Source organism: Nymphaea colorata, chromosome 2, assembly GCF_008831285.2.
Source record: "Nymphaea colorata isolate Beijing-Zhang1983 chromosome 2, ASM883128v2, whole genome shotgun sequence".
Taxonomy (NCBI): domain Eukaryota; kingdom Viridiplantae; phylum Streptophyta; class Magnoliopsida; order Nymphaeales; family Nymphaeaceae; genus Nymphaea; species Nymphaea colorata.
Genome location: NC_045139.1, coordinates 15,788,189 through 15,807,463, shown reverse-complemented (window position 1 = coordinate 15,807,463; position 19,275 = coordinate 15,788,189). Strand labels below are relative to the sequence as shown.

General features: G+C 33.4%; 1 long non-coding RNA gene across 28 annotated transcripts in view; it reads right to left on the bottom strand.

Moving 5' to 3' along the window:
• Window positions 1–18,541, bottom strand: part of LOC116248574 (uncharacterized) — a 67,402-nt gene extending 48,861 nt beyond the window's left edge. For 2 of the 28 annotated variants that reach the window (XR_007572568.1, XR_007572555.1), the window contains exons 1-14: window positions 18,277–18,541; window positions 17,875–18,130; window positions 16,704–16,807; window positions 16,391–16,497; window positions 14,367–14,470; window positions 14,054–14,160; window positions 12,108–12,211; window positions 11,795–11,901; window positions 9,850–9,953; window positions 9,537–9,643; window positions 7,596–7,699; window positions 5,021–5,127; window positions 3,068–3,171; window positions 2,755–2,861 (exon numbers count right to left, since the gene is read on the bottom strand). This is a non-coding gene — a long non-coding RNA (uncharacterized LOC116248574). Of the gene's footprint in view, window positions 1–487; window positions 595–811; window positions 904–2,754; window positions 2,862–3,067; window positions 3,172–5,020; window positions 5,128–7,595; window positions 7,700–9,536; window positions 9,698–9,849; window positions 9,954–11,794; window positions 11,956–12,107; window positions 12,212–14,053; window positions 14,215–14,366; window positions 14,471–16,390; window positions 16,498–16,703; window positions 16,808–17,217; window positions 17,260–17,874; window positions 18,131–18,276 lie in introns of those variants that run through there. The other 26 variants (XR_007572564.1, XR_007572553.1, XR_007572556.1 and 23 more) reach the window with 25 other exon arrangements.
• Window positions 18,542–19,275: the final 734 nt, after the last annotated feature.

Genomic DNA, 19,275 nt, shown 5'->3' with positions numbered 1-19,275 from the left:
AAATTACATTTAGTGATGCATAACATGCTTCAGTAAATGTCATCAGTGACGCTAACTCTCATGAATGGCACCACTAAAACAACGACGGAATTAAGGATGCACTCATTGCCATTAACTATCCAATTAGTCATGCATTAACAATGATAACCCAGCTGCTGTGGCACCAACTATCCATGAACGGCTCATGAAACAACAAAAAACGTAACATGCAAGAACAACCAACAATAACTACAAACGCTCAAGCAGCAAAAAATGAAAAAGTTAAGATGCAATCAATAACAGATATAACCACAAAAGCAGTTGAAAGATTTTCAGATTGAGAGCTAGAAGCATAACCTTTTAGTTACGAACCTTTTATTTGATATAGCCTTTAATTTGATCTAAAGACAAAAGAAAGTTGTAACTGCTACCATACCACTTTATGGTGTTCTGCAAACTGCTAATATCTATATAATTGTACTAAATAAAGCAAAATAAATCCTCTAACCTGAATATGGAGATCAACTAGCAGCCCTCAACAGGCAACTCTGGCTGTCATGGGCCAGTATAATCCACTAGCACACCATGATAAACAACTTGAGAGTTGGAAACCCACTGCATTACGAGAAAACTTTTTAGATGCAGTCACTCCTGTCCTCAATCTAATCACTGAAACAATGCAAATAACTCAGTCCCTCAAAGCAGGAAAATTCATTGATGACACAAAATTCAGAAAAAGATCTGGAGCACGAAAAAGAAACTATTTTAATATGACAAACAGCTGAGAACAGTAATGAAACAATAGGTTTGAAGCACCATACTCGCCATCAAATTTGAAGCAAGGTGCCTGCATTTGTCAGCATTTACTTAAGCAACGGCAATTGGTCTCTCCAAGCCTGCTAATAATGGTGCAGCAGCATCTAACTGCCAAAAGAACAATGGAAGCATCAGTTTTGAGGAAAGAAAAATCTACACATCGACGACAAAAAAAAATCAAGATCAGAGAGATTCCAACCCAACCAAGGCTTCCTTGTCAGCTATCAGAGATTTGAGACCAGATGGTAGCAGTGGACAACCTTTTTCTCATAGATGGAAATGATAATAAATAGGAATTGAGGCTACCCAATAACTCTCAACTCCCTTAATTGGGGTTAAGTCTCCAAGAGCATTAGCTTCTCATTAACTGTAGCCCTCCTGGGTATCACCTCACCCGACACATTTTATATGGTGAGTAATAGAGTTGGCATGCATAGGCATAAGACCTGACCCACCTATTAATTACTTCTACCCTAACTTCTAACTTTTCCCAAATTTCCTTGAGCAACCTACATCTATTAAGAAAGCCATGAAAATCTAATAAAAAACCATTGTTTACCACGAATCCATAAATGTCCAAAAGCTTCTATCAAGAATTATGTAATGAATTTGCTTCAACTTGTTTGAACATTCATCTTTTAAAAGTTTTCCCATGGAGTTCAATTAGAATCATGACGGCAATCAAAAATGTGTAAAATAAATAAATAAATATATATATATATATATATATATATATATAATTTTCAAAAATGTCATGCAAGTGTCCATCAAACCACACAATGATGCATAAAAATTTGTAAAAATTGACAACACTTTTTAAACTTCTATGAGAACTTGTGCAATCCATTTAAATAGCAATAAATTTGAAAAAGAAAAAAACCAAGTTTTGTCACATGAAAGTTCATAAAATGTTTATGTTAGAGAACATTTGAATCTTTGTAAAAAATTCCAACACGACTGTAATAAACCTTAGTAATCATGGTATTTTGGGCGTGAAGGGTCCGCAAATATGTTTGGGAAACTATGTACAAATTTTACAAGAAAATAGAGTACTTATTCAGAAAAAGAATGGAAATTGTCATTCCAGAAAATAATATATAATCATCGGTTTAAGTCATCATAGAAGTTTTCGAAAAAAAAAATCAAAGAGATTAAAAAAAGCTCACAAATATTGGTTTAGAAAAATCATGAAAATCTAAAAGAACATAAATTTTTCATGGGTATTTAAATGTGCACAAGACTTCGCCAAATCTATATAACAAACTTGTTACTTTTAAGTTTTCTAATAAATGTTAAAGATTAATTTTAGAAATGTCTATAAAATTGTATGAAGCATCAATAAAGTTACTAAAATTTTATAAAAAGTTTTAAAAAATGTTTACTTATGTTCAAAATACGTATCAAAATATTCAAAATTTTTGTAAATATTTATGACACTTGTCAAACAACTAAAAAACTTCACTACAAGAAAATTACATTTAGTGATGCATAACATGCTTCAGTAAATGTCATCAGTGACGCTAACTCTCATGAATGGCACCACTAAAACAACGACGGAATTAAGGATGCACTCATTGCCATTAACTATCACAATTAGTCATGCATTAACAATGATAACCCAGCTGCTGTGGCACCAACTATCCATGAACGGCTCATGAAACAACAAAAACGTAACATGCAAGAACAACCAACAATAACATACAAACGCTCAAGCAGCAAAAAATGAAAAAGTTAAGATGCAATCAATAACAGATATAACCACAAAAGCAGTTGAAAGCATTTTCAGATTGAGAGCTAGAAGCATAACCTTTTTAGTTACGAACCTTTTATTTGATATAGCCTTTAATTTGATCTAAAGACAAAAGAAAGTTGTAACTGCTACCATACCACTTTATGGTGTTCTGCAAACTGCTAATATCTATATAATTGTACTAAATAAAGCAAAATAAATCCTCTAACCTGAATATGGAGATCAACTAGCAGCCCTCAACAGGCAACTCTGGCTGTCATGGGCCAGTATAATCCACTAGCACACCATGATAAACAACTTGAGAGTTGGAAACCCACTGCATTACGAGAAAACTTTTTAGATGCAGTCACTCCTGTCCTCAATCTAATCACTGAAACAATGCAAATAACTCAGTCCCTCAAAGCAGGAAAATTCATTGATGACACAAAATTCAGAAAAAGATCTGGAGCACGAAAAAGAAACTATTTTAATATGACAAACAGCTGAGAACAGTAATGAAACAATAGGTTTGAAGCACCATACTCGCCATCAAATTTTGAAGCAAGGTGCCTGCATTTGTCAGCATTTACTTAAGCAACGGCAATTGGTCTCTCCAAGCCTGCTAATAATGGTGCAGCAGCATCTAACTGCCAAAAGAACAATGGAAGCATCAGTTTTGAGGAAAGAAAAATCTACACATCGACGACAAAAAAAAATCAAGATCAGAGAGATTCCAACCCAACCAAGGCTTCCTTGTCAGCTATCAGAGATTTGAGACCAGATGGTAGCAGTGGACAACCTTTTTCTCATAGATGGAAATGATAATAAATAGGAATTGAGGCTACCCAATAACTCTCAACTCCCTTAATTGGGGTTAAGTCTCCAAGAGCATTAGCTTCTCATTAACTGTAGCCCTCCTGGGTATCACCTCACCCGACACATTTTATATGGTGAGTAATAGAGTTGGCATGCATAGGCATAAGACCTGACCCACCTATTAATTACTTCTACCCTAACTTCTAACTTTTCCCAAATTTCCTTGAGCAACCTACATCTATTAAGAAAGCCATGAAAATCTAATAAAAAACCATTGTTTACCACGAATCCATAAATGTCCAAAAGCTTCTATCAAGAATTATGTAATGAATTTGCTTCAACTTGTTTGAACATTCATCTTTTAAAAGTTTTCCCATGGAGTTCAATTAGAATCATGACGGCAATCAAAAATGTGTAAAATAAATAAATAATATATATATATATATATATATATATATATAATTTTCAAAAATGTCATGCAAGTGTCCATCAAACCACACAATGATGCATGAAAATTTGTAAAAATTGACAACACTTTTTAAACTTCTATGAGAACTTGTGCAATCCATTTAAATAGCAATAAATTTGAAAAAGAAAAAAACCAAGTTTTGTCACATGAAAGTTCATAAAATGTTTATGTTAGAGAACATTTGAATCTTTGTAAAAAATTCCAACACGACTGTAATAAACCTTAGTAATCATGGTATTTTGGGCGTGAAGGGTCCGCAAATATGTTTGGGAAACTATGTACAAATTTTACAAGAAAATAGAGTACTTATTCAGAAAAAGAATGGAAATTGTCATTCCAGAAAATAATATATAATCATCGGTTTAAGTCATCATAGAAGTTTTCGAAAAAAAAAATCAAAGAGATTAAAAAAAGCTCACAAATATTGGTTTAGAAAAATCATGAAAATCTAAAAGAACATAAATTTTCATGGGTATTTAAATGTGCACAAGACTTCGCCAAATCTATATAACAAACTTGTTACTTTTAAGTTTTCTAATAAATGTTAAAGATTAATTTTAGAAATGTCTATAAAATTGTATGAAGCATCAATAAAGTTACTAAAATTTTATAAAAAGTTTTAAAAAATGTTTACTTATGTTCAAAATACGTATCAAAATATTCAAAATTTTTGTAAATATTTATGACACTTGTCAAACAACTAAAAAACTTCACTACAAGAAAATTACATTTAGTGATGCATAACATGCTTCAGTAAATGTCATCAGTGACGCTAACTCTCATGAATGGCACCACTAAAACAACGACGGAATTAAGGATGCACTCATTGCCATTAACTATCACAATTAGTCATGCATTAACAATGATAACCCAGCTGCTGTGGCACCAACTATCCATGAACGGCTCATGAAACAACAAAAACGTAACATGCAAGAACAACCAACAATAACATACAAACGCTCAAGCAGCAAAAAATGAAAAAGTTAAGATGCAATCAATAACAGATATAACCACAAAAGCAGTTGAAAGCATTTTCAGATTGAGAGCTAGAAGCATAACCTTTTTAGTTACGAACCTTTTATTTGATATAGCCTTTAATTTGATCTAAAGACAAAAGAAAGTTGTAACTGCTACCATACCACTTTATGGTGTTCTGCAAACTGCTAATATCTATATAATTGTACTAAATAAAGCAAAATAAATCCTCTAACCTGAATATGGAGATCAACTAGCAGCCCTCAACAGGCAACTCTGGCTGTCATGGGCCAGTATAATCCACTAGCACACCATGATAAACAACTTGAGAGTTGGAAACCCACTGCATTACGAGAAAACTTTTTAGATGCAGTCACTCCTGTCCTCAATCTAATCACTGAAACAATGCAAATAACTCAGTCCCTCAAAGCAGGAAAATTCATTGATGACACAAAATTCAGAAAAAGATCTGGAACACGAAAAAGAAACTATTTTAATATGACAAACAGCTGAGAACAGTAATGAAACAATAGGTTTGAAGCACCATACTCGCCATCAAATTTTGAAGCAAGGTGCCTGCATTTGTCAGCATTTACTTAAGCAACGGCAATTGGTCTCTCCAAGCCTGCTAATAATGGTGCAGCAGCATCTAACTGCCAAAAGAACAATGGAAGCATCAGTTTTGAGGAAAGAAAAATCTACACATCGACGACAAAAAAAAATCAAGATCAGAGAGATTCCAACCCAACCAAGGCTTCCTTGTCAGCTATCAGAGATTTGAGACCAGATGGTAGCAGTGGACAACCTTTTTCTCATAGATGGAAATGATAATAAATAGGAATTGAGGCTACCCAATAACTCTCAACTCCCTTAATTGGGGTTAAGTCTCCAAGAGCATTAGCTTCTCATTAACTGTAGCCCTCCTGGGTATCACCTCACCCGACACATTTTATATGGTGAGTAATAGAGTTGGCATGCATAGGCATAAGACCTGACCCACCTATTAATTACTTCTACCCTAACTTCTAACTTTTCCCAAATTTCCTTGAGCAACCTACATCTATTAAGAAAGCCATGAAAATCTAATAAAAAACCATTGTTTACCACGAATCCATAAATGTCCAAAAGCTTCTATCAAGAATTATGTAATGAATTTGCTTCAACTTGTTTGAACATTCATCTTTTAAAAGTTTTCCCATGGAGTTCAATTAGAATCATGACGGCAATCAAAAATGTGTAAAATAAATAAATATATATATATATATATATATATATATAATTTTCAAAAATGTCATGCAAGTGTCCATCAAACCACACAATGATGCATGAAAATTTGTAAAAATTGACAACACTTTTTAAACTTCTATGAGAACTTGTGCAATCCATTTAAATAGCAATAAATTTGAAAAAGAAAAAAACCAAGTTTTGTCACATGAAAGTTCATAAAATGTTTATGTTAGAGAACATTTGAATCTTTGTAAAAAATTCCAACACGACTGTAATAAACCTTAGTAATCATGGTATTTTGGGCGTGAAGGGTCCGCAAATATGTTTGGGAAACTATGTACAAATTTTACAAGAAAATAGAGTACTTATTCAGAAAAAGAATGGAAATTGTCATTCCAGAAAATAATATATAATCATCGGTTTAAGTCATCATAGAAGTTTTCGAAAAAAAAAATCAAAGAGATTAAAAAAAGCTCACAAATATTGGTTTAGAAAAATCATGAAAATCTAAAAGAACATAAATTTTTCATGGGTATTTAAATGTGCACAAGACTTCGCCAAATCTATATAACAAACTTGTTACTTTTAAGTTTTCTAATAAATGTTAAAGATTAATTTTAGAAATGTCTATAAAATTGTATGAAGCATCAATAAAGTTACTAAAATTTTATAAAAAGTTTTAAAAAATGTTTACTTATGTTCAAAATACGTATCAAAATATTCAAAATTTTTGTAAATATTTATGACACTTGTCAAACAACTAAAAAACTTCACTACAAGAAAATTACATTTAGTGATGCATAACATGCTTCAGTAAATGTCATCAGTGACGCTAACTCTCATGAATGGCACCACTAAAACAACGACGGAATTAAGGATGCACTCATTGCCATTAACTATCACAATTAGTCATGCATTAACAATGATAACCCAGCTGCTGTGGCACCAACTATCCATGAACGGCTCATGAAACAACAAAAACGTAACATGCAAGAACAACCAACAATAACATACAAACGCTCAAGCAGCAAAAAATGAAAAAGTTAAGATGCAATCAATAACAGATATAACCACAAAAGCAGTTGAAAGCATTTTCAGATTGAGAGCTAGAAGCATAACCTTTTTAGTTACGAACCTTTTATTTGATATAGCCTTTAATTTGATCTAAAGACAAAAGAAAGTTGTAACTGCTACCATACCACTTTATGGTGTTCTGCAAACTGCTAATATCTATATAATTGTACTAAATAAAGCAAAATAAATCCTCTAACCTGAATATGGAGATCAACTAGCAGCCCTCAACAGGCAACTCTGGCTGTCATGGACCAGTATAATCCACTAGCACACCATGATAAACAACTTGAGAGTTGGAAACCCACTGCATTACGAGAAAACTTTTTAGATGCAGTCACTCCTGTCCTCAATCTAATCACTGAAACAATGCAAATAACTCAGTCCCTCAAAGCAGGAAAATTCATTGATGACACAAAATTCAGAAAAAGATCTGGAACACGAAAAAGAAACTATTTTAATATGACAAACAGCTGAGAACAGTAATGAAACAATAGGTTTGAAGCACCATACTCGCCATCAAATTTTGAAGCAAGGTGCCTGCATTTGTCAGCATTTACTTAAGCAACGGCAATTGGTCTCTCCAAGCCTGCTAATAATGGTGCAGCAGCATCTAACTGCCAAAAGAACAATGGAAGCATCAGTTTTGAGGAAAGAAAAATCTACACATCGACGACAAAAAAAATCAAGATCAGAGAGATTCCAACCCAACCAAGGCTTCCTTGTCAGCTATCAGAGATTTGAGACCAGATGGTACCAGTGGACAACCTTTTTCTCATAGATGGAAATGATAATAAATAGGAATTGAGGCTACCCAATAACTCTCAACTCCCTTAATTGGGGTTAAGTCTCCAAGAGCATTAGCTTCTCATTAACTGTAGCCCTCCTGGGTATCACCTCACCCGACACATTTTATATGGTGAGTAATAGAGTTGGCATGCATAGGCATAAGACCTGACCCACCTATTAATTACTTCTACCCTAACTTCTAACTTTTCCCAAATTTCCTTGAGCAACCTACATCTATTAAGAAAGCCATGAAAATCTAATAAAAAACCATTGTTTACCACGAGTCCATAAATGTCCAAAAGCTTCTATCAAGAATTATGTAATGAATTTGCTTCAACTTGTTTGAACATTCATCTTTTAAAAGTTTTCCCATGGAGTTCAATTAGAATCATGACGGCAATCAAAAATGTGTAAAATAAATAAATATATATATATATATATATATAATTTTCAAAAATGTCATGCAAGTGTCCATCAAACCACACAATGATGCATGAAAATTTGTAAAAATTGACAACACTTTTTAAACTTCTATGAGAACTTGTGCAATCCATTTAAATAGCAATAAATTTGAAAAAGAAAAAAACCAAGTTTTGTCACATGAAAGTTCATAAAATGTTTATGTTAGAGAACATTTGAATCTTTGTAAAAAATTCCAACACGACTGTAATAAACCTTAGTAATCATGGTATTTTGGGCGTGAAGGGTCCGCAAATATGTTTGGGAAACTATGTACAAATTTTACAAGAAAATAGAGTACTTATTCAGAAAAAGAATGGAAATTGTCATTCCAGAAAATAATATATAATCATCGGTTTAAGTCATCATAGAAGTTTTCGAAAAAAAAAATCAAAGAGATTAAAAAAAGCTCACAAATATTGGTTTAGAAAAATCATGAAAATCTAAAAGAACATAAATTTTCATGGGTATTTAAATGTGCACAAGACTTCGCCAAATCTATATAACAAACTTGTTACTTTTAAGTTTTCTAATAAATGTTAAAGATTAATTTTAGAAATGTCTATAAAATTGTATGAAGCATCAATAAAGTTACTAAAATTTTATAAAAAGTTTTAAAAAATGTTTACTTATGTTCAAAATACGTATCAAAATATTCAAAATTTTTGTAAATATTTATGACACTTGTCAAACAACTAAAAAACTTCACTACAAGAAAATTACATTTAGTGATGCATAACATGCTTCAGTAAATGTCATCAGTGACGCTAACTCTCATGAATGGCACCACTAAAACAACGACGGAATTAAGGATGCACTCATTGCCATTAACTATCACAATTAGTCATGCATTAACAATGATAACCCAGCTGCTGTGGCACCAACTATCCATGAACGGCTCATGAAACAACAAAAACGTAACATGCAAGAACAACCAACAATAACATACAAACGCTCAAGCAGCAAAAAATGAAAAAGTTAAGATGCAATCAATAACAGATATAACCACAAAAGCAGTTGAAAGCATTTTCAGATTGAGAGCTAGAAGCATAACCTTTTTAGTTACGAACCTTTTATTTGATATAGCCTTTAATTTGATCTAAAGACAAAAGAAAGTTGTAACTGCTACCATACCACTTTATGGTGTTCTGCAAACTGCTAATATCTATATAATTGTACTAAATAAAGCAAAATAAATCCTCTAACCTGAATATGGAGATCAACTAGCAGCCCTCAACAGGCAACTCTGGCTGTCATGGACCAGTATAATCCACTAGCACACCATGATAAACAACTTGAGAGTTGGAAACCCACTGCATTACGAGAAAACTTTTTAGATGCAGTCACTCCTGTCCTCAATCTAATCACTGAAACAATGCAAATAACTCAGTCCCTCAAAGCAGGAAAATTCATTGATGACACAAAATTCAGAAAAAGATCTGGAACACGAAAAAGAAACTATTTTAATATGACAAACAGCTGAGAACAGTAATGAAACAATAGGTTTGAAGCACCATACTCGCCATCAAATTTTGAAGCAAGGTGCCTGCATTTGTCAGCATTTACTTAAGCAACGGCAATTGGTCTCTCCAAGCCTGCTAATAATGGTGCAGCAGCATCTAACTGCCAAAAGAACAATGGAAGCATCAGTTTTGAGGAAAGAAAAATCTACACATCGACGACAAAAAAAAATCAAGATCAGAGAGATTCCAACCCAACCAAGGCTTCCTTGTCAGCTATCAGAGATTTGAGACCAGATGGTACCAGTGGACAACCTTTTTCTCATAGATGGAAATGATAATAAATAGGAATTGAGGCTACCCAATAACTCTCAACTCCCTTAATTGGGGTTAAGTCTCCAAGAGCATTAGCTTCTCATTAACTGTAGCCCTCCTGGGTATCACCTCACCCGACACATTTTATATGGTGAGTAATAGAGTTGGCATGCATAGGCATAAGACCTGACCCACCTATTAATTACTTCTACCCTAACTTCTAACTTTTCCCAAATTTCCTTGAGCAACCTACATCTATTAAGAAAGCCATGAAAATCTAATAAAAAACCATTGTTTACCACGAGTCCATAAATGTCCAAAAGCTTCTATCAAGAATTATGTAATGAATTTGCTTCAACTTGTTTGAACATTCATCTTTTAAAAGTTTTCCCATGGAGTTCAATTAGAATCATGACGGCAATCAAAAATGTGTAAAATAAATAAATAAATATATATATATATATATATAATTTTCAAAAATGTCATGCAAGTGTCCATCAAACCACACAATGATGCATGAAAATTTGTAAAAATTGACAACACTTTTTAAACTTCTATGAGAACTTGTGCAAGCCATTTAAATAGCAATAAATTTGAAAAAAAAAAAACCAAGTTTTGTCACATGAAAGTTCATAAAATGTTTATGTTAGAGAACATTTGAATCTTTGTAAAAAATTCCAACACGACTGTAATAAACCTTAGTAATCATGGTATTTTGGGCGTGAAGGGTCCGCAAATATGTTTGGGAAACTATGTACAAATTTTACAAGAAAATAGAGTACTTATTCAGAAAAAGAATGGAAATTGTCATTCCAGAAAATAATATATAATCATCGGTTTAAGTCATCATAGAAGTTTTCGAAAAAAAAAATCAAAGAGATTAAAAAAAGCTCACAAATATTGGTTTAGAAAAATCATGAAAATCTAAAAGAACATAAATCTTTCATGGGTATTTAAATGTGCACAAGACTTCGCCAAATCTATATAACAAACTTGTTACTTTTAAGTTTTCTAATAAATGTTAAAGATTAATTTTAGAAATGTCTATAAAATTGTATGAAGCATCAATAAAGTTACTAAAATTTTATAAAAAGTTTTAAAAAATGTTTACTTATGTTCAAAATACCGTATCAAAATATTCAAAATTTTTGTAAATATTTATGACACTTGTCAAACAACTAAAAAACTTCACTACAAGAAAATTACATTTAGTGATGCATAACATGCTTCAGTAAATGTCATCAGTGACGCTAACTCTCATGAATGGCACCACTAAAACAACGACGGAATTAAGGATGCACTCATTGCCATTAACTATCACAATTAGTCATGCATTAACAATGATAACCCAGCTGCTGTGGCACCAACTATCCATGAACGGCTCATGAAACAACAAAAACGTAACATGCAAGAACAACCAACAATAACATACAAACGCTCAAGCAGCAAAAAATGAAAAAGTTAAGATGCAATCAATAACAGATATAACCACAAAAGCAGTTGAAAGCATTTTCAGATTGAGAGCTAGAAGCATAACCTTTTTAGTTACGAACCTTTTATTTGATATAGCCTTTAATTTGATCTAAAGACAAAAGAAAGTTGTAACTGCTACCATACCACTTTATGGTGTTCTGCAAACTGCTAATATCTATATAATTGTACTAAATAAAGCAAAATAAATCCTCTAACCTGAATATGGAGATCAACTAGCAGCCCTCAACAGGCAACTCTGGCTGTCATGGACCAGTATAATCCACTAGCACACCATGATAAACAACTTGAGAGTTGGAAACCCACTGCATTACGAGAAAACTTTTTAGATGCAGTCACTCCTGTCCTCAATCTAATCACTGAAACAATGCAAATAACTCAGTCCCTCAAAGCAGGAAAATTCATTGATGACACAAAATTCAGAAAAAGATCTGGAACACGAAAAAGAAACTATTTTAATATGACAAACAGCTGAGAACAGTAATGAAACAATAGGTTTGAAGCACCATACTCGCCATCAAATTTTGAAGCAAGGTGCCTGCATTTGTCAGCATTTACTTAAGCAACGGCAATTGGTCTCTCCAAGCCTGCTAATAATGGTGCAGCAGCATCTAACTGCCAAAAGAACAATGGAAGCATCAGTTTTGAGGAAAGAAAAATCTACACATCGACGACAAAAAAAAATCAAGATCAGAGAGATTCCAACCCAACCAAGGCTTCCTTGTCAGCTATCAGAGATTTGAGACCAGATGGTACCAGTGGACAACCTTTTTCTCATAGATGGAAATGATAATAAATAGGAATTGAGGCTACCCAATAACTCTCAACTCCCTTAATTGGGGTTAAGTCTCCAAGAGCATTAGCTTCTCATTAACTGTAGCCCTCCTGGGTATCACCTCACCCGACACATTTTATATGGTGAGTAATAGAGTTGGCATGCATAGGCATAAGACCTGACCCACCTATTAATTACTTCTACCCTAACTTCTAACTTTTCCCAAATTTCCTTGAGCAACCTACATCTATTAAGAAAGCCATGAAAATCTAATAAAAAACCATTGTTTACCACGATCCATAAATGTCCAAAAGCTTCTATCAAGAATTATGTAATGAATTTGCTTCAACTTGTTTGAACATTCATCTTTTAAAAGTTTTCCCATGGAGTTCAATTAGAATCATGACGGCAATCAAAAATGTGTAAAATAAATAAATAAATATATATATATATATATATATAATTTTCAAAAATGTCATGCAAGTGTCCATCAAACCACACAATGATGCATGAAAATTTGTAAAAATTGACAACACTTTTTAAACTTCTATGAGAACTTGTGCAAGCCATTTAAATAGCAATAAATTTGAAAAATAAAAAAACCAAGTTTTGTCACATGAAAGTTCATAAAATGTTTATGTTAGAGAACATTTGAATCTTTGTAAAAAATTCCAACACGACTGTAATAAACCTTAGTAATCATGGTATTTTGGGCGTGAAGGGTCCGCAAATATGTTTGGGAAACTATGTACAAATTTTACAAGAAAATAGAGTACTTATTCAGAAAAAGAATGGAAATTGTCATTCCAGAAAATAATATATAATCATCGTTTAAGTCATCATAGAAGTTTTCGAAAAAAAAAATCAAAGAGATTAAAAAAAGCTCACAAATATTGGTTTAGAAAAATCATGAAAATCTAAAAGAACATAAATCTTTCATGGGTATTTAAATGTGCACAAGACTTCGCCAAATCTATATAACAAACTTGTTACTTTTAAGTTTTCTAATAAATGTTAAAGATTAATTTTAGAAATGTCTATAAAATTGTATGAAGCATCAATAAAGTTACTAAAATTTTATAAAAAGTTTTAAAAAATGTTTACTTATGTTCAAAATACCGTATCAAAATATTCAAAATTTTTGTAAATATTTATGACACTTGTCAAACAACTAAAAAACTTCACTACAAGAAAATTACATTTAGTGATGCATAACATGCTTCAGTAAATGTCATCAGTGACGCTAACTCTCATGAATGGCACCACTAAAACAACGACGGAATTAAGGATGCACTCATTGCCATTAACTATCACAATTAGTCATGCATTAACAATGATAACCCAGCTGCTGTGGCACCAACTATCCATGAACGGCTCATGAAACAACAAAAACGTAACATGCAAGAACAACCAACAATAACATACAAACGCTCAAGCAGCAAAAAATGAAAAAGTTAAGATGCAATCAATAACAGATATAACCACAAAAGCAGTTGAAAGCATTTTCAGATTGAGAGCTAGAAGCATAACCTTTTTAGTTACGAACCTTTTATTTGATATAGCCTTTAATTTGATCTAAAGACAAAAGAAAGTTGTAACTGCTACCATACCACTTTATGGTGTTCTGCAAACTGCTAATATCTATATAATTGTACTAAATAAAGCAAAATAAATCCTCTAACCTGAATATGGAGATCAACTAGCAGCCCTCAACAGGCAACTCTGGCTGTCATGGACCAGTATAATCCACTAGCACACCATGATAAACAACTTGAGAGTTGGAAACCCACTGCATTACGAGAAAACTTTTTAGATGCAGTCACTCCTGTCCTCAATCTAATCACTGAAACAATGCAAATAACTCAGTCCCTCAAAGCAGGAAAATTCATTGATGACACAAAATTCAGAAAAAGATCTGGAACACGAAAAAGAAACTATTTTAATATGACAAACAGCTGAGAACAGTAATGAAACAATAGGTTTGAAGCACCATACTCGCCATCAAATTTTGAAGCAAGGTGCCTGCATTTGTCAGCATTTACTTAAGCAACGGCAATTGGTCTCTCCAAGCCTGCTAATAATGGTGCAGCAGCATCTAACTGCCAAAAGAACAATGGAAGCATCAGTTTTGAGGAAAGAAAAATCTACACATCGACGACAAAAAAAAATCAAGATCAGAGAGATTCCAACCCAACCAAGGCTTCCTTGTCAGCTATCAGAGATTTGAGACCAGATGGTACCAGTGGACAACCTTTTTCTCATAGATGGAAATGATAATAAATAGGAATTGAGGCTACCCAATAACTCTCAACTCCCTTAATTGGGGTTAAGTCTCCAAGAGCATTAGCTTCTCATTAACTGTAGCCCTCCTGGGTATCACCTCACCCCACACATTTTATATGGTGAGTAATAGAGTTGGCATGCATAGGCATAAGACCTGACCCACCTATTAATTACTTCTACCCTAACTTCTAACTTTTCCCAAATTTCCTTGAGCAACCTACATCTATTAAGAAAGCCATGAAAATCTAATAAAAAACCATTGTTTACCACGAATCCATAAATGTCCAAAAGCTTCTATCAAGAATTATGTAATGAATTTGCTTCAACTTGTTTGAACATTCATCTTTTAAAAGTTTTCCCATGGAGTTCAATTAGAATCATGACGGCAATCAAAAATGTGTAAAATAAATAAATATATATATATATATATATATATATATATATATATATATATTATATATATATATATATATATTATATATATATATTATATATATATATATATATATATATAATTTTCAAAAATGTCATGCAAGTGTCCATCAAACCACACAATGATGCATGAAAATTTGTAAAAATTGACAACACTTTTTAAACTTCTATGAGAACTTGTGCAAGCCATTTAAATAGCAATAAATTTGAAAAATAAAAAAACCAAGTTTTGTCACATGAAAGTTCATAAAATGTTTATGTTAGAGAACATTTGAATCTTTGTAAAAAATTCCAACACGACTGTAATAAACCTTAGTAATCATGGTATTTTGGGCGTGAAGGGTCCGCAAATATGTTTGGGAAACTATGTACAAATTTTACAAGAAAATAGAGTACTTATTCAGAAAAAGAATGGAAATTGTCATTCCAGAAAATAATATATAATCATCGGTTTAAGTCATCATAGAAGTTTTCGAAAAAAAAAATCAAAGAGATTAAAAAAAGCTCACAAATATTGGTTTAGAAAAATCATGAAAATCTAAAAGAACATAAATCTTTCATGGGTATTTAAATGTGCACAAGACTTCGCCAAATCTATATAACAAACTTGTTACTTTTAAGTTTTCTAATAAATGTTAAAGATTAATTTTAGAAATGTCTATAAAATTGTATGAAGCATCAATAAAGTTACTAAAATTTTATAAAAAGTTTTAAAAAATGTTTACTTATGTTCAAAATACCGTATCAAAATATTCAAAATTTTTGTAAATATTTTATGACACTTGTCAAACAACTAAAAAACTTCACTACAAGAAAATTACATTTAGTGATGCATAACATGCTTCAGTAAATGTCATCAGTGACGCTAACTCTCATGAATGGCACCACTAAAACAACGACGGAATTAAGGATGCACTCATTGCCATTAACTATCACAATTAGTCATGCATTAACAATGATAACCCAGCTGCTGTGGCACCAACTATCCATGAACGGCTCATGAAACAACAAAAACGTAACATGCAAGAACAACCCACAATAACATACAAACGCTCAAGCAGCAAAAAATGAAAAAGTTAAGATGCAATCAATAACAGATATAACCACAAAAGCAGTTGAAAGCATTTTCAGATTGAGAGCTAGAAGCATAACCTTTTTAGTTACGAACCTTTTATTTGATATAGCCTTTAATTTGATCTAAAGACAAAAGAAAGTTGTAACTGCTACCATACCACTTTATGGTGTTCTGCAAACTGCTAATATCTATATAATTGTACTAAATAAAGCAAAATAAATCCTCTAACCTGAATATGGAGATCAACTAGCAGCCCTCAACAGGCAACTCTGGCTGTCATGGACCAGTATAATCCACTAGCACACCATGATAAACAACTTGAGAGTTGGAAACCCACTGCATTACGAGAAAACTTTTTAGATGCAGTCACTCCTGTCCTCAATCTAATCACTGAAACAATGCAAATAACTCAGTCCCTCAAAGCAGGAAAATTCATTGATGACACAAAATTCAGAAAAAGATCTGGAACACGAAAAAGAAACTATTTTAATATGAAAAACAGCTGAGAACAGTAATGAAACAATAGGTTTGAAGCACCATACTCGCCATCAAATTTTGAAGCAAGGTGCCTGCATTGGTCAGCATTTACTTAAGCAACGGCAATTGGTCTCTCCAAGCCTGCTAATAATGGTGCAGCAGCATCTAACTGCCAAAAGAACAATGGAAGCATCAGTTTTGAGGAAAGAAAAATCTACACATCGACGACAAAAAAAAATCAAGATATACTTACAGTTATACACCAAACGGAAAGATACAGTAAGCAATAGAGAGAACAGGTACCAAAACAAACTGACAATGTAGTGTAGGACAACTTTCCTAGCATAGCAAAAACCATAAAATACTTTTGGAACCACAACAATCCAGGCAGTAAAAAAAATATGAACCAGATAGACAAAAACGAATTTCTCCAAGATGTGGTGGAATCAACAGAAAACCTTGACCATAAATTGTTAGGTAAAGAATTGATAGTCATTATGTGGAGAGCATGTAAAGTTCGTCTATTTATATTATGAAGATTCTATTAACTTACGAAAAGAGAAATAGTTAGGTTCTCACCATTCTATTTTCTAGCTCCATTAGCTCATCATGACAAAGAACCTGCCACTTCTGAAGTCAGTACTCATTGGATGGATTATATTAGCAAGCAGCTAGTTATAACAATTAAAGCAACTTGATGAGCTCATCTACATCCACCAAGTCCAGGTGTCTGTGGTTGCATCCATCCGTGCTATTTATAATTTGAACTAAAAAATAGTTGAGTAATTCTCTTAACTCCATTAGAGTGTAATTGTTGTTTGAGGCCAAAACTTGGTTTGGTGACATTCAAATATAAGGCCTATATAAATGCTCAAGTAAATATATGTGAGACATTTGTGTGTTTGCCTCGCGTCTAGGTTGATAAAGTAAGGCATCTGGTAACCTTGGGATTAGTAGTACATGATGTGGGCAAGTCCTGCTGCATTTTAATAACAAATTAATGGTTCATAGCTCCAAATATGTGTTATCCCCAAGCTCGATCATGCTCATTGACTATTAAAGCCCATGTTTCACTTGATAACAACTTAGCAAATCTACGATTGGAATTACAGTCGCCACAAAAACTTAGACTCACATAAGAGGCAACTTGACCATCATTGTGAAAATGGAATACCAAACCCTAGAAAATAGAAAGGCAAAAAAAAAAAAGAAGGAAATTTGAGAGCGATAAAGTACCAGAGAGTGGAGGTAAGAAACTGAAGATGTGCATAAGGCACCTGTCGTCCAGCAAGTTGATCGACGGCCGGGGTCTCAGCTTCGTCTTCCCGAAACCATCGAACCAAGGAGATAGGTCGATTGCAACAGAAGACGCGATCTCCTGAGGAAAAAGAGGCGTTGAGGGAGGCGACGTGTGCTCTGGGAAGGGCGATGATCATGTTCTTTCTCCTTCCTCTTTCTTCTCTGACAGCGGCCCTGGCTCTGGAGAAGTTCTCTGGGATGAAGAAAGACGTCAAGATCAGTATCGATTATAACTGATGGATTTGGCAAACACTGCTCAGGGTCACAGTTCCCCCCCGACCCATGGCCAATGCAAAGTGGGGAGAGAGAGATAGCAAGAGAGAAAGAAGAGGCATTTACCTTGGGGACACGACGGTGGTGGTGGAGGTCGCCGGCTGGAGAGAAAGCAGCGATGGTGTTGGAGAGCACCGGCCGGAGAGCGAGCGATCGCTGTGGTAGAGGGCTGGAAGCGCGCGAAAGCGGGAGAGGCGGTTGCTTTTTTTATGGACGACTTGCCTCAACGGTGACTAAAAGCAAAATACTCAAGAAGAGGAGATGGTTACTTTCCTCTTCCGTTCTCCAAGTTTCCTCCCCCGATTCCTCTACCGCTCGTTTGCAATTTGAATTTAATTTCATTTTGCAGACTTTGTCAAAACAGCATTGTCGTTAAATGTTAATGTCACCTTCACATCTCGAGCATTTCGGATTCTTGGATGACAGAACAAGAGCTCAACTTATTCATTCATAGTCATCCCTCAAATCAAATACATAATTATTTTTCTTCTAATTAATGATTTACCGATCCTTTTATCCTATACAACTAGAATTTAATAATATAGGTTTATTTATTTTTTCTTGTTATCTTATTAAATAATTAAAAAAATAAATTATATTAGTGGGTAAACCAAATGGAAAGCCACCAACAATATTTACAACGTTGATTTTGAAATTTGATGCTTTCCTTAGCGTGGCTGGCAGATAATGTAGCATAAATTGGATCCAATGATGGTGTTCAGTTTACCATCTGACTGCCAATGACAGCAACGATGGTGTTCAGTTTTTCTTTTTAAAAAAATGTTTTTTTATTTAACTGAAGGTGTAATATTTGCTGTTTTTATGATTATTTTAGTATGTTTTTGCTGATTGAAACGTTGAGTGCCTGGTCGTTGTAATTCAAAAAATACGTTTTAAGAACTAAAAATTTTCAATTTTTATAATGTAACTTTTTTTTCAATTAGCTGGAGTGTGGCCACGGCCTAGGTGGGTCGTTGTAATTCAAAAGTTAGGGGTGCGCTTGTTTGTTGTTCTTCTAAACTTTGAGTGGTCTTTTATATTTTTTTCAAAAATAAAGACAATTCC